Genomic DNA, 15,066 nt, shown 5'->3' with positions numbered 1-15,066 from the left:
AGCAAGGCTAGGATGGGGGCAGCCCACGTGAGTGAGATCACAACTCCAGTGTCATCAGAGCCTGGAAAATCACAGAGGGAGGAAGGGGTATTTACACACACACACCCAACATGGGTGGGAAAGTCATGGCAAAGATACAGTGTGGTAAGGTGCTTGTACTAACTGTAGCTCATTCACAGGGTGCAGATAAGTCCAGGTCCTGCTGTGAATCAGGGGAACCGCAATGAAGTTAAACTGGAAACTGTGCAGGTGTATCTGACAAGAGAATTGGGCCCCAGGATGCCTGCATTGCCTCGTTTTTGTGTGTTTAAAATTGTAACCTTAACATTCTGTTCACGGAATGTTTATTTAAATGTAACTTCCCTGCTTAATAGAGGGGAGGGAGGAGAATCAACCAGCAACTTCTGCTTATTTCCCCAAACAGTTCCAGAGTTGCTCCTTCAGAAGCCCCTTGCAAGACTCAGCTCTCCTTAACAAAGTCTCACAGAGTGGTAAACTGAGGCACTGACAAGTTAAGTGATTTGTTCAAGGCGCTGCAGCACATTGCTGACAAAGGTGGGAATAAAACCTGGGAGCCCTGACTCCCAGTCCTCTGCTCTTACCATCAGCTCACACTCCCTCTCAAAAGTGAGATTGTACAATTATGTGATACACAATAATGGAGCCCGCAGGGGGACAAGTTGCATTGGGGGAGGGGAGTGGGAGAACAGAAATGCAAAATATTAAACTGTCTGAAATGCCCCCTTTTAAAATATAGTCACACAGAGCAGCTGACCACGTAGGACTGCTATCTAAGGTTGCCTACGCAGCAGGAATGCCGCAGTAGGTGTTAACATGGCAAATGTTTTTGTAGTAGATGGGAAGAAAATGCAGGCCAGTGCCCCTGTGTAAAAAGAGTGTGTCCTGGTGCTGCCTCACTTTCATAATAGCCTTTCCAGAAAATAGGGCTTCTGGATGAAAAAAACCTAGGTGTTTTTTGCACACTTGAGCCAGGAAAATGTGTTTTTTAGCTGACGATTCTTTTTCTTTTTTTCTTTTTTTGGCTTGCGCCTCTTCTAAGATGCAGAAAGGAAGCAACAGGGCTTGTGTGCAGCGGGGGGCTGGTGTCCAGATTTATGCCACAAAGGCTTTGAATTTAAAAAAAAATAAGTCTCGTTACAAGTCCGGAGCTGGGCCCTGGAGAAGTGACACTTATGGACTCATGCTATATATAGGAATGTCCCAGCTTCCAGTTTGGAAACAAATATTCTCTCAGCAGTGGTGCTGCATGGCACTCTCTCGGCATTGTAACAAGCTGGAGGGGAGGAGTGAGGGAAGGACGTGGAGCCTTTCACCATGGGATCCCTGGTTTCAGTCCCACTCAGGTGGGTACTGGCTAAGGCTGGGCTGCCAAATGAGGTTAATAGATTAAGGTGCTCAAATCCCATTTCACGTCAGAGAGCTGAAGTGGAACTTATGCATAGGCCCTGTGTTGGTCCTCTGCACACTTCACCCTTTCTATCCCAAGCTGTTGTATAGCGTTGTTGTGTGCTGTGCATTCCACCCCAGAGGTGGCTGCATTTCGGTACAGGGAAATCCCAGCGATTCCATTACAGGTATCAATTTCTAAAGCATGTTTGGATCTGTAGGGATTAAATGTACCAGACAGAGCACCGTGCAGACACAGGAAGAGAGACACAGATTGAGATTTGGGGCTAGACCTGGGCAGCTGCTGAGCATGAGCACTGGTTTGAACACCTGCCTCCGGGGATCAACAGTACTGTGAGACCAGGGCCATCTTCCACTCACGGCAGCCACTGTACAATGCCAATATAATGTAAAAAACAAACAAACAGGTTTGTTCACTTTTATTTAAAAATCCAAGTCACAAATTCTGGCCCAATGTTTAACTCTCAGAAAGGGTGCTGACCAAGAAGACCTATTTTCACAATGTTTCCCTGCAAACTTTTCCACAGCAAAATCGCAGTTCCTGGCCTGAAAATTCAAGGCAAGCACACAGCAATTTTTGCAATGTTCTGTACACTTTGTACTTGGACAGCACCACTCATTAGAGGACTGCAAAGAACTTGACGTACACCCCTGCCAGGTAGCTGTTATAACCGCAGGGGACAAAGAACGGGTTATGGTTGAGGGGCTGTGCTGGGACGCACAAGATTTGGATTCAATTCCCTGCTCTGCCACAAACTCACTGTGTGACATTGGGCCGGTCGCTGGGCCTCATTTCCCTCTCTGAAAATTGGGGATGATGCTACATCCTTTCTTCCACCCTTTGTCTGGCCTATCTATTTAGACTGTGAGCTGTCTGGAGCAGGGACCATCTATTACTCTCTGTTTACACTGCATCTAGTGCAATGGGTGAGCTGGATTTGCAAGGCTACGTGCTAGCAGCCTTCCTGTTACTGGAGCATGGATCCTTTAAGACCTAGCTGGGAAGGGTCATGTGACTGCCTATGGGGTCTATATAAAGCAACACTCAGCTCAGTTGGGAAGAAGCTAGGGTAGAGGCAAGATCTCAGAGGAGGTGCACTTCTCAGCAGCCGGCTAGGTGGCCTAGGGATCGAGCCTGTGAGTCGTAGGAAGGCATGGCTTGACGTGGGACTGGGGTAAAGGCCTACCCCAAGCAGGGCAGCGAGTAGCCCTGATGGAATAATGTTCTGGACAGGTGAGGCTGGAGTAAGGACCTTGGGGCTGAAGCCTGGGGTAGAGAGATGGACTGGGCTCCCCTGCACCTTCATTTGCCCCTCCTGGAGAAGGGAATGGACAACCCCAACCAAGGCTGAAGGAGTGGCTGACATTTCCCTATGGAGAGGGCTGTGATGACGCATGCACTAAGGGCAAAAGGCTGTTGGCAGAGCCCTGTACCAAGGGCTGGAGGGGCTTGTCTGAGCCCGGGAAGGGCTGTGAGGGCCTGTTTATTTTGGGAGTTGTCCTTTTCTTATGCTGGGGAGAAAGCCTGTGACAGAGCACTGGAGGTAGGGAAACTAAGACAGCAAATGACCTGACTCTGGAAAGGGCAACCAGTTACAGGCCCTCTCAGTGCTACTATCAAACAGCTAATCAATCACTTCACGGATAGCAAAACAGAGACACGGAGAAATGAAGCGTCCAAGATCACAGAGCAATGCACAGGCAGGGTCAAGGATGGAAGCCAGCAGTCCTGAACTGCAAGCCTCTGGGCTCACCACCCCTCGCCCACCCTCCCTCACTCTGCATCGTGACAGAGTGCTGGTGTGTTGCCAGGCATGCGCCGATGTGTTCTCCCCAGCGTAAACCTCGGATTGTATTCCCTAAGTGTCTGGCAAAGGCAAGCTAGTGGCACTTCTGTAATTCCAGGTGGGATCTGTCTGAAGTCTATCTGAGATTTAAATAGCGGTTATGAACATCACTCTGGCCAGAGAACACTTCTCAGACTTTCCCAAATATGGTTATGAGAGCGATCAGGGATGAAGCCACTCGGACAAAGGGAACGTGTTACCTCATGGAGCTATGTCATCTTTGGCAGGGCTGATTCACGCACTTGGGTGCAAGGGCATCATGCAATACCTCCTCCTCCCAAATTCGACGGGGAGGGGGGTGAATTTTCACACCATGCCCTCCCAGGAACTGGAGAGATGCTCGGGACCTGCAGTGCAGTTCATTTTCCAAGTTATTTTTCGATTATAATGTCCTTCATCTTCTTGTTCCCAACATTTAAACAATGAAGCCAAATGCAACAGGACACTGATGACTCACTAGGCGCCTCCTACGTCCATGGAGGTCATTGAGAATTTTGGTCCCAAATTTGGAACTTTCCCTGTTAAAAACGTATTTTTTCACAACTTTTAAGATCATTTCCCAATTGTTCCGCCAATCATGTGACCTGATTGGTCATCCAGACATTCTCAAACAATATGACCCCACTGTTGCATCTCCAGGGCTAGTTCTCTCATGGGAGATCTAACCAGGTGACTCTCGTTAGCATGAAGCAGAGCTTAGGCCTAATTCATCACACTCATACAAACACACTCCAATGGCAGGATGAACTCCCGGCCCAACCCGTCCCTGGTAAATCATGTTTTAAAACCAAAACAGACAGGGCCTTACAGTTTGGAAATCCAACCACCCAAATATTTAAATTGTGTTAACAGTCACAGTTAGAGCTACATATAAACAAGCTGTCTGCAATTTTATCCAGCAAAGGGTCAGCCCTGCAAATATACATTTTTTCCACCAAAAGTTTGCAAAGAGACTAAAGATATGTTAAAACAGTGTCTCTTCCCTGCACAGACAGCAGAACGGAAGGGTGGTGGGGTCAGAATAAGGTTAGAAGCCTGCACTCTGAACCCAACAGTCTTCCATGAAGATATCCACCTTTCTCCCCCAATAGCGAACTTCTGGAAGAACCCCATAACGATGTGCTCTTGTTCTCTCAAAAACCAGGAGGGCTGCAAGAGGGCAGTATGCTCAACTCCTGGAGCTGGGGGATGTTTTAAATTGTTACCTTACACTAGCCATGTAGGAGTTATGCAGGTGGGCTGCTAAGAAAACTGTATCTGCATGTCCTTTGGTTAAAAGCGAAGCATCCCCAATGCACAGCCTTCAGCTTGACCAGACTTAGCAGGGTAATGTGCAGCCAGGTTGGATGAAGCGGTCTCTTCTAGGTTCCAGAAACAAGCAGAGCTCCCTGAGATAAATAAGGTGAAATTCTGTAGTATTTTCCCCAGCACCAGGAGCGTTGATATATATAATGAATGAGTGCCAGAGATAAGGCTTTTAAGATGCAAGAAGCTTCGGAGAATATTTAAATGATATAAAAAGGACCTCAGTTCACTTAAATGGAAGGAGTGAGCTGCAGAAAATGGAGAGAAATCCTGGTAAATCTTCTCAAAAAGAACGCATCAAGTTGGCAAACATCCCCACATGATATGAAGTAAATATTTGCATAGCCTGTTACTGTAGAAACCTCTTAGGACATCCATGTTTTGTTTCACCAGGGGAACACTAAGATACTTTAGATATTAACATGCAATGAGACCTCTGAACCACGTAATTCTGCTGTCCCCTTGGTTCTGCTATATCATTGGTTTGAGTAGCTGGTACATGCTCATCTGAAATGCAATGGTGGGGTTTTTAGTTTAATAGCAGATTTTTAAATCAATAATGTCCAGCTGACTTTGTGGCTGAGCTAAAACAGAAAGGCTGCTAGAAAGGGGTGAGACTGGAAAATGCCCAGGTGATAACAGATCAGAGGGCATCTCTGGCATATAATCTTGCTGCTTTGTGGCTATGGCTTTCCTCCCTTTTAAATAACCATATTTAAAAGGGAGGAAAGCCATAGCCACAAAGCAGCAAGATTATTCCTTTCGGGGGGAGCTCATGAAGGACTGAGAAGCTGATAGTTCTCAGCAAACTGATCTGCTAACAACAGGCAAAGTTGGGCATCCCTGGTTCAAAATTTTTGTAAGGAGGATGCAGGGAAAAAGCTACTCAAAATATGGTTACAGCTGCACTAGGGACAATGGGCCTGATTCTAGTTTACACTAAGACCACTCTGTACTACTCTAGCTGTGTCAACAGGCCCTAAGTGGGTATAAATATAATGTGCTCTCACTTTAAGACCCCTTTACACTGCCAGAGTAGTGTAAGTGGCCTGACTCTTAATGAGCACCAGCCCTAATGCAATGATTTGTGGCAACTTATTCATGAGCTGTTCTGCAAACCATGGGTCACACGGAGAACGTGAAATCTGCTCCAAAATTCCCAAAACACAAGTGCCTGCCACTTGGGATCAAGAGGAATCCTTGTTATCTGCGCTTATGTTAGTGCTTTATGTTCTCTTTACAAGAGTCACAAGAACCTAAGCAGGTCTGACTTTCTGTTCATCAGCGGACAGAGTTGATATTGGCATAGTAGCCCAATAACTACAACAAAGTAACAACCCCTTCTCAAACTACCCCTTTAAAGCTTGCTCACGTGGTTTCCAGTAAAATTTTGTTTAGTTAAGGGCAACTTCCACCAGGCAATCACATTTTGCAGACCCCTAGGTATTGCTTAAGACAGGTTTTGTTGTATTTATCTGAAGTGTGTCTGGCAAGCAGATTTTATTTCTGGTACCTTTTATCCACGCTATTCTCTTCTGATTTAAAAGGCTCTCCTGTTTAAGTCTCTTGTCAATGCCGTTTAGCTCAAAACGTGGGCAGTAACCTAAAAATAATTGAGGTAGTGGAAAGGCTAGGACTGGTAATAGAGATGTGGTGCTGTCTACCTGCAGGTCATTGGTTCATTTATGGCCCCAGGCAGCTAGTGACCAAGAATAACTTTTGGAAATGTCTTGCAGTTCATTTTGTGCTGGACAAGTGCACAATCTTATCCAGCTAAACGTCAGCCCTGCACAGGACAGAAGACTTCAGGGCTGTCAGACCGATACTAAATCCATCTAAAAACAGAATAACATAAATGGTGCCACACTCTGGGCAGATAGTGATGCTGAGAATAAACACAGAGCCGGCCCCCAACTATGTTGACTGAACAAATCCAAAGCCACGCTACAGCAAGAGAAAAGCGGCTGCATGTTCAGGTCACTAGAACAGGCCAAACCATGGGCTGCTGTGAAGTCCAGCTTTTGTTTTCCTTGCAGTCGTAGTGTTATGTCTACTCTCTGTGGTCTAATAAATGACAGACAGGTCCTCCAGATGTTTTAAAACAGCCCGACCTTCCCAGTACATTAGTCAGCTGGGGGGATAAGCTAGGAACCGTTTCCCTTTTCCCCTTTCCTTGGCAATCTGCTTTCTTCAGTAACAAGGAAAAAAGAGGATGATTCATCCAGTTTTTAGGCCAGAAGGGACAATTGAGATCATTGAGTCTGATATCTTACATAACACAGACCATAGGACTTCCCATAAATTAATTCTGGCTTCAAAGCCGATAGCTGCAGTTGAACTAGATCATAGCTTCTAGAAAAACATCCAGTCTTGACTGAAAGTGACAGAGAATCCACCACAACCCTGGGTAAGTTGTTCAAATAGTTAATTATCCTCACTGTTAAAAAAAAAACCTGTGCCTTATTTCTTGTCTGAATTTCTCTTGCTTCAAATCCCAGCCATTAGCTCATGTTATACCTTAGTCTGCTCGATTGAAGAGCCCTCTCTTACCCGATTACTGCTCCCCATGTAGGTTCTTAGAGACTGTGGTTTAATAAGATGGAGCTCCTTGATCTTATCACTATCAGGCAGATTTTCTAATCCTTTAATCCTTCTCATGGCTCTTCTCTGAACCCTCTCCAATTTATCAACTTTATCCTTAACTTGTGGACACGCCAGAACCGGACACCACGTTCCTGGAGTGGTCGCACCAGTGCCAAATACAGAGATAATATAACCTCTCTGCTCCTACTCAGAATCCCTGTTTATGGCTCCAAGGATCACATTGGCCTCTTTGGGCACAGCATTGCACTCAGAGCTCATGTTCAGCTCATTGTGCACTATGACCCCTAAGTCTTTTTCAGAGTCGCTGCTTCCCAGGACAGAGTCCTCCATCATGAAAGTATAATCTGCACTTTGTTCCTACATGTCTGACTTGACATTTAGCTGTATTAAAACACATTGTTTGCTTGCGCCCAGGATACCAAGCAATCCAGAGCTCTCTATATGTCCTCGTCATTATTCACCACTCCCCACAATCTTTGTGTCATCGGCAAACTTCATCAGTAATTATTTTTGTTTTCTTCCAGGTCACTGATATAAAACGTTACATACCATAAGGCCAAGACCAATCCCTGTGGGACCTCACTACAAACCACCTTCTCCATGATTCCCCGTTTACAATTACATTTTGAGGTGTATCATTAGGTGTTTTCAGCTCATTTAATGTGTGCCGTATTGATTCTGTACTGTTCTAGTTTCTTAATCAAACTCTTGTGTGGTACTAAGTCAAAAGTTTTACGTCAACACTATTACCATTATCAACCAAACTTGTCATCTCATATACAGAGACACATATATAAGATATCAAGTTAGTTTGACAAGATATATTTTCCATACAGCCATGCTGATTGGCATTAATTATATTACCTTTCTTTACTTCTGGATTAACTCTGAGTTCTGTATCAGCCATTCCATTATTTTGCACAGGAGTAACGTCGGCTGACAGGCCTATAATTACTCAGCTCATCCCATTTACTTTTTTTCAAACGTTTGCACAACATTAACTTTCTTCCAGTCCCCTGGACCTTCCCCAGCATTTCAAGAGTTACTAAAAACCAACATTAATGGTCCAGCTCTTTTTAAATCTTGGATGTAAGTTATCTTGACCTGATGATTTGAAAATGTCTAACTTCAGTAGCTGTTGTTTAACATCTTCCTGCATTGCTGTTGGAATGGAAAATATATCATGATCATCATCGTACGATATGAATACATAATCTGTCTTTTTCCCACATACAGAACAGAAATATTTATTGAACACGTCTGCTTTTACTGCATTATTACTGAGAATTCTACCATTTCCATCCAGTAATAGATCAATCCATTGTTGGATTTCTTTTGTTTCTAATAAACTGTAACGCCTCATTGCCCTTAAATCTGCTGGCTATAAAGTTATCGTTGTGTCCTTTTGCTTCCCTTATCAGTTTTCTACTATTCCTAGCTTCTAATTGATAGTCATTGCTATCAACTTCCCCTTTTTTCCATAAGTTACATATTATTTATTTATTTGTGAATGCCTTCAGTTCCCCTCTAAGTCAAGCTGTTTTTTTAACAAGGGTAAATGACAAGGATAGCTCTATATACTGGTCACTCTGGTATTGAGCAGAAAGAATGAGGTGTCCCCATCACAAAACCAATCCCAACTCCCCAAATGACCTTCTCCCTGAAGAGGTCAAGATGATGGATCTCCATTATCACCCATAGAGGTGGGGTCCTTTCAGGACAGGCATGATGTAATAGAATCTGGCTCTGTTGTTGCATCTCTTCTGTCCATATGAAAAATATCATTCTCATCCAGTGCCTTTCATCAGTAATAATTTAGAAACACACAAGCAAACAGAAAAGGCCCCTGGGAGCTGGGATCAGTAGCCAGTCAAGGTTTAAAACAATCCAGGCACGATCATCCAAAGTTGCAACCCAGCACCACCCAGGCGGTGAAGGCGACACTTTCTTTATATGAAGTAGTGAAATGACTTTTCTGATCTTGTAGCAGATGCAAATGCAGCTGTAGAAAAAGCACAAAATGCTCAATGCCCTGGGGAGCAAAAACGGGGGGGGCGGCTGGGAAGAGGACTCCCACAGCATGAAGAGCTTTCTAGCGTAGTGTTCATGACCCCGTGTCAGAGCTCCATGAGGGCCCGTCCCAACGGCACCGATGGACTTCCCAGATGTGGTTTGATCCTGTGCCGTACAGATACTATTGAAAAAGAAAATCACCGAAATGAAAGACGGAGTGAGCCGCTAAGTCATCTCTTCCCTGTGCGGGATTGTTCCCTACAATTCTCCAGGGCTTGATCTAGCCCTGTTTAAAATGTCCCAACCGATGGGGCGTCCATTTCCTTTGGGGGAACAAACAGGTCATAACCTTGAATTAAACCAGAACTTCCTTTTGTTCATTCCTTCCTGTTTTACCTCCTTCCAGACTATCCTAAACAACTCCTCTCCCTCCTCCATCTTTACACTCTTCAGGTACCTTGCGCCCTGCTAGCCAAATTATTCGTAGTTCTTTCAGTCATTCCTCATAAAATAACAACGTGTAGCATTGTGTAAACATCCAGTGATACAAACAACACTCCCAGCTAACAAAAGGCAGCATATGGAATCTCGGCTAGGCCAACACGTGTCTGTCCACATGCTGGCAGAAGCCGAGCTCAGAGTGTTTTGCAGCTCCAGCAGAGCTGGTGGGCTTTGTACATTTAAAAGGCACCAAGCGACATTCCCAGCACTGGTACAGCCCCACAGGGTCGTGTGTGCGTGTGTTTGTTTGTGATTTTGTGAATAGGGCCGGTTTAGCATGTTGAGTCCTCCCAATAGGGATGCTGTGTTGCAGCGGATTGGCTCTCTATTCCCCGAAGGAAACATCTGCACATTCCAGACACATTTTGTAACGGGAGTGAAACCCATCCTTGAAGTGAAATTTTACAGCCTCCACGGCACAAAATAACGATCCCTGGCAAGCAGGAGTGGAAAAGTAATGTTTAAAATATTATTACAGGGAAGTGGCTGCCAGAACCTCAAATTAATCATTAGAATGTGTCTTTGGAGCAGCTCGGTGCGTTATGTAACATTCATCCACCTCCAGTTTAGAAAACGGCTCCTCTCTCTCTCCCCCACACTTCTCAGTTCACTTTTTATATTTCCCACAAAGAGAGCCATGCCGGATTGGAAGCCCCTCAACAGGTTCCATGTGTCTCCCACTAAATCCGGCACACTGAGGCTTGGCCCAGAGGGAAAGTGCTCACCTCCAGAATGGGTTGCTTTCAGATGGCTTCAGTCAGCACTTAAGCAAATATTTCTCCCAGCTGCATTATCTTTTTTTTAATTACAGAAAATCCCTGGGACAGACAGGGCTAGGGACTCAGCTTCTTATAATCACCTGGGAGAGAAAGCATTTTCACAGCTCACAACAGCAGAGCTAACCCCCAAAATGCTCTTTGGGCCACATGCTTTAGCCATTCATTCTGCAAGAGTCTGCGCGGCTGTATGGTCATGGAGTGGGAAGCCATTTGATTCTGAAGACTGATTCAGAGCTGTCTGCCGTCCATAGGTATGTCTACAGTGCAATAAAACACTCACCGCTGGTCCGTGTCAGTTAACTTGGGTTCGCGGTGCTCAGGCTGTGAAGCTAGAAAATTACAGCACAGACACTGAGGCTCAGGCAGAAGCCTGGGCTGTGGGACTGTCCCACCATTGCAAAGTCCTACTGCCCTGCAACGTGGGGTGTTTGCTCAACCGTGGCTGGGATCCCTGTTCAGAGATCCATCAGGATGAGGAGGTCTGGAATGTAGCCAGGCCCTATGCTGCTCACCTTTCTATACCACAGTCAGGATGGGCCGATAAGGTGAGCTGGGCTAAGCCTTGCCTGTGCATGGCTAGTCACCTCCACAGGGGATGAGAACGAGTCTGAGGGTCACGTGAATGGCAACAGTGACTGAGAACAGACCTGCTGGGAGATATTCAGGAGAGACTCCAGGGAGAACAGACCTAGAGCGAGTGCTCCATTAAAGAGTAGGAAACCAGCCAGGAAAAGGACCCGTGAGAAGATTAGGCACAGGAAGAGGTCCTGGGAAGGAAAGTCAGAGCAGTTGGAGTTATCGAGCACAGAACGCAATGGCTTAGGTCCCAGGGCTGGTGGTCCATAGGATGGGTTCTCCCTATGCTACCGCCTTGTGAGGTACTACAGCCACCCTTGTCAATGAGGGGAAGAAGGGACTGACTGGAGCCCAGAAGGGCTGGAAGCTGAGCCCAGGAGAAGGGCTACAGACTGTGGAGGAAGAGGACAGTTCCTGAGAAGAAGCCTGGCAAACTCTGGGGTGGAAGATTTGGTGCCATGTTTCTTTTGGACTGTCCTTAACTCTGGAAAGGGGGAGGGGGGAGTTGTGACTTGGCCAGCGAGCTAAGTCACCTCAGTGACCTCCCCCACTGGGAGCTAATGGATGACTGCCATGAGTCACAACAGAAGCAGCACCAGGAGGGAAACTGAGGCACTGGACAGACCAGATGAATCCCTGCTACAAGCTGAGTCTGTTTCACCCAAGTGCTTCCACTCTATCAGTGTATGATGGGACCATTCTCCACAAAGCAGTTGGTCCATTGATTCTACAAGGACCTAGTCAACTGTCCTTGTGCTCCTTTCCAGCACCTAGAGGTGGTACTGAACTTTGCAGTTTTTGATCTCTCATGATGTTGCAATGAAATCTGCTGTCAGTCAACCCATGAGAGTGTCCAGTTGTTCTTATTTTCTCCTCCCGAAAAGCAAAGTGCCCCTAACGCACACAGTCACATGCTACAAACCCCAAATACTCTTTAGGTTTAACAAAACCTAATGCAAGTAGAAATGTTGCCTGGGCTGCTTTTTTTTTTTTAAACAACAAAATACTGGGGCAGGGACGGGGGGAGAGGGCAGAAGTGCTACGGTGGTGTAGCTGCATCCGTGCAACTGCACGGACACAAGTTTGTAGTGTAGACCTGCCCTTAGCCTCGCAGCACCTCTGATGGTGAGTGATTAACCCCATCGCCCAGAGGTAACGGGAGCTACACACAGAGGGCATGGCCAATGTTTTCAAAGGTGGCCTTCTTTTTTGGAATGCCTAGGGCCTGATTTTTCAGAACTCCAGCTGAAGCCAATAGGAGCTCTGCGGGCCCCGCACATCTGAATAGTAGACCCAAAGCAGCTCAAATTGAAAATGTTCACACTTATAAATGTCCCTTTATTACCCCCAAGTTCAACTTTCAATCAGACATCTCTGGGCTTTCTCCCATGCGGCCCCTTATGCTTGGGAGGAGCACCTCATTTTAAAAAAACAGCCCATTCCCTTGTCTTCTTTCAAAGCCCTTACAACTCACCTTTGCCACAATGCCTACAAACCACTTGAGAACTAGGCAGTTGGTGGGCTGTCATTGCTACTTATCAAGCCATTTGGGATTCTGTCATTGATTGCCTTGTTCTCTCTACCCATTTATTTGTTTTATCCACTAGTTGTTTCATCATATGTAAAGAGAGTCTCTTTGGGCAGGGAGAGAGAGATTGAGAGAGAGAGAGAGAGAGTGTGTGTGTGTGTGTGTGTGCGCGCACAGACAGTACATGGCACAATGGGCCCTGCTTCACAATTAGAATCTTGATCTGACACCAGAACAGAAATAATAAATTAATGTATTAAACAATAATAATTTTGGCCTAAGTGACTTATCCAAAATCACAGAACTGCAATCCAAGTCTCTTGTCTCCTAGGCTTGCTTTTGAACCATGAGACCAGGTTAAAAACAGTTTTTACAAAACTATTAATGACAGTCCTTTCCTTTCATTCTGAAGTTCCAGTGTTCAGTGAGTGATATGAACTCCCCCTAGGTATTTTTAATCTGGTTGTTTGGGCTGGAAGGTTCTATGCTGAATGTATTTGGAATACATCTGCTGTGGATCCTTAAATATCTTCCCTCTAAAAACAAAACGATCAGAACTTAATAGAGACGTGCTGGTTCTAGGGACAGAATGGCTTTGCATGCTTCTGGCATTAATAATCTAGGTGATTGGTTTACTTCCTCTTAGCAGTGGAAGCTTTTTTGTGACATAATCAGAATGTTCTAGATTAAAAAAAAAAAAGACCACTGTGCAGGAAGCTAGGCCCCACAGTGAGTACAAAGCAAAAGAAACTAGCCGTTCATTCAACCCTACCATGGGGTGTGAATTCAGAGGAGCTGCTGCGTCCTACAAAAGCATCTTGTACTCGAGCATGGGAAACCATAACCAATCTGTCCCTTATGCTGGAGCTCAGCAAGGATGGCCATCCATTGTGCTGGTGGACTCCACCCACCAATCCAGGCTGTTTTCACACAAAGGACCCTAATAACCGACAATGACGGGAAAGGTAAATGCAGCAGGAAACATAGGGGATTTAGAGCAGAACTCTCAAATAGCAGTTGATGGCATTACACCCAAGATAGATTTAGCTCCATGTGCTCCAGGGGATAGAGAGAGACCTTCGCAGTTCTTTGATGTGCAACAGGTCCAGATGGCACCGCTAGCACATCTGCTGAACTGCAATGGGGGTAGTGAGATCCCGATGTTGCTGGAAGGGAGGATTTGGAGCTCAGGGGTTAAACGGGAGTTGCACATTTAAAACTCTGTCCATCACTTGAGAAGCTGAAAGTCCAGATAAGAGAGAGCTAAGATTTTAACAAGATCTGCTTGGGAAGAATAACTGGCTGCAGTTCTGCCAAATGTTAGCAGCTGATAAATCCACTGCTGTTCATTCAAGTAAGTATCTGGGGATGTGGCGGAGGGGGAAGGACAGGTGCCTGAGAAGGGCCCTGGCAGGACACAGCAACAGAGCTTTCCGCCTATCCTGAAAAGGTGCAGCCGGTCTCAGGATAAGCTGCCCACTGCTGCTCTACTCAATCCCTCCCTCCTGACCTCTGGTGGGAGAGGAGAATGATTCATGGCGCACTCAGCCAAAGGCTGCCTCGCCTCTGCTGGCTGTGAGGCAGCTTCTGTGCTGGTTTCTGACAGCCCGCGAGAGCCTCAGCGACTCTGCTATCTTCCTACTTCGCACTGAACAAAAGGGTTGGAGGTGCAGTCCCAGGGGGAAAGGCTGGGCCTGGGTCCTGCTAAGAAAGAGCGAGCTGCCCTTCTTTGGGATTTTGAACCTAAACGGACATGTTTTCTGACGCCCCAAACACACAGCGGTTATCGATCCGCATGGTTATGGCCTTGGGTATCATTTGCTATCCTGGTGCGTATATGCCCCACATGAACGCAGGCACCGCTAACCTCGGATGAGCAGCATGTCTCTCCCCCTCACCTCCGGCTCATCCGTTTCAAGCTGCCCAGGGTGTAATGGGAGGAAGTCGTGGCTGCTTGACAGCCATTTGGTGGCCTAGGTGTAATGGGCTTGTGGGGCCTCAGCCCAGTTCCTAGCAGACTGTCGTCCACATCACAAAACTGCCATCAGTGCAGGCACAAACAAGCACCTTTGCTGGCAGCTGCATCAGTGGGGCCATGAAACCAAGGAGCCACGCCTCCACTCTCACCCCTGGAGCTGATTCACGCAGGTCAGGGAGTCCCAAGCAACAAAGGCAGTGGGACGGGGGGCTGTCCCTGTCAAGCCAACACTATTCACAAGCAAACCAAAACAATCCCAAACTAACCACTCAGCAACTCCTTCCGCCACCCAGTGACTACCGGGGGCCTGGCCCTACAAAGCACCGAGCAATTATGATGCTAATTGCAACCAAGCAGAGTGCCCAGGAGCTCCCAGGCAATAGGCACTGGCCACCTGGGAAGCAGGTGAACTAAGAACTCTCTGGGGAGCAGCGGCTCCTAGCCACTGGTGCCTCCCCATCCCCTACCCTTAGGCTTTGGGGGAGAGGGGGATCTCTGTCCTGCTGC

General features: G+C 46.5%; 1 protein-coding gene and 1 long non-coding RNA gene across 4 annotated transcripts in view; one reads left to right on the top strand and one right to left on the bottom strand.

The window, feature by feature from the left end:
* The window catches only part of PKD1 (polycystin 1, transient receptor potential channel interacting), a 137,092-nt gene that overhangs the window by 90,191 nt on the left and 31,835 nt on the right, over positions 1 to 15,066 (bottom strand). The gene's annotated exons all lie outside the window — the stretch shown is intronic.
* Positions 1 to 15,066, top strand: part of LOC127058596 (uncharacterized) — a 47,701-nt gene that overhangs the window by 31,491 nt on the left and 1,144 nt on the right. The window contains exon 5 of one of the 3 annotated variants that reach the window (XR_007776401.1): positions 10,510 to 11,827. The exons of 1 other annotated variant lie outside the window; for it this stretch is intronic. This is a non-coding gene — a long non-coding RNA (uncharacterized LOC127058596). Of the gene's footprint in view, positions 1 to 7,708; positions 7,870 to 10,509; positions 11,828 to 15,066 lie in introns of those variants that run through there. One more of the 3 variants, XR_007776400.1, reaches the window with a different exon arrangement.

This window comes from Gopherus flavomarginatus, chromosome 9, assembly GCF_025201925.1.
Source record: "Gopherus flavomarginatus isolate rGopFla2 chromosome 9, rGopFla2.mat.asm, whole genome shotgun sequence".
NCBI lineage: Eukaryota > Metazoa > Chordata > Testudines > Testudinidae > Gopherus > Gopherus flavomarginatus.
Note: the sequence above shows the minus strand (reverse complement) of the source record. Positions and strands in the feature narration are given on the sequence as shown.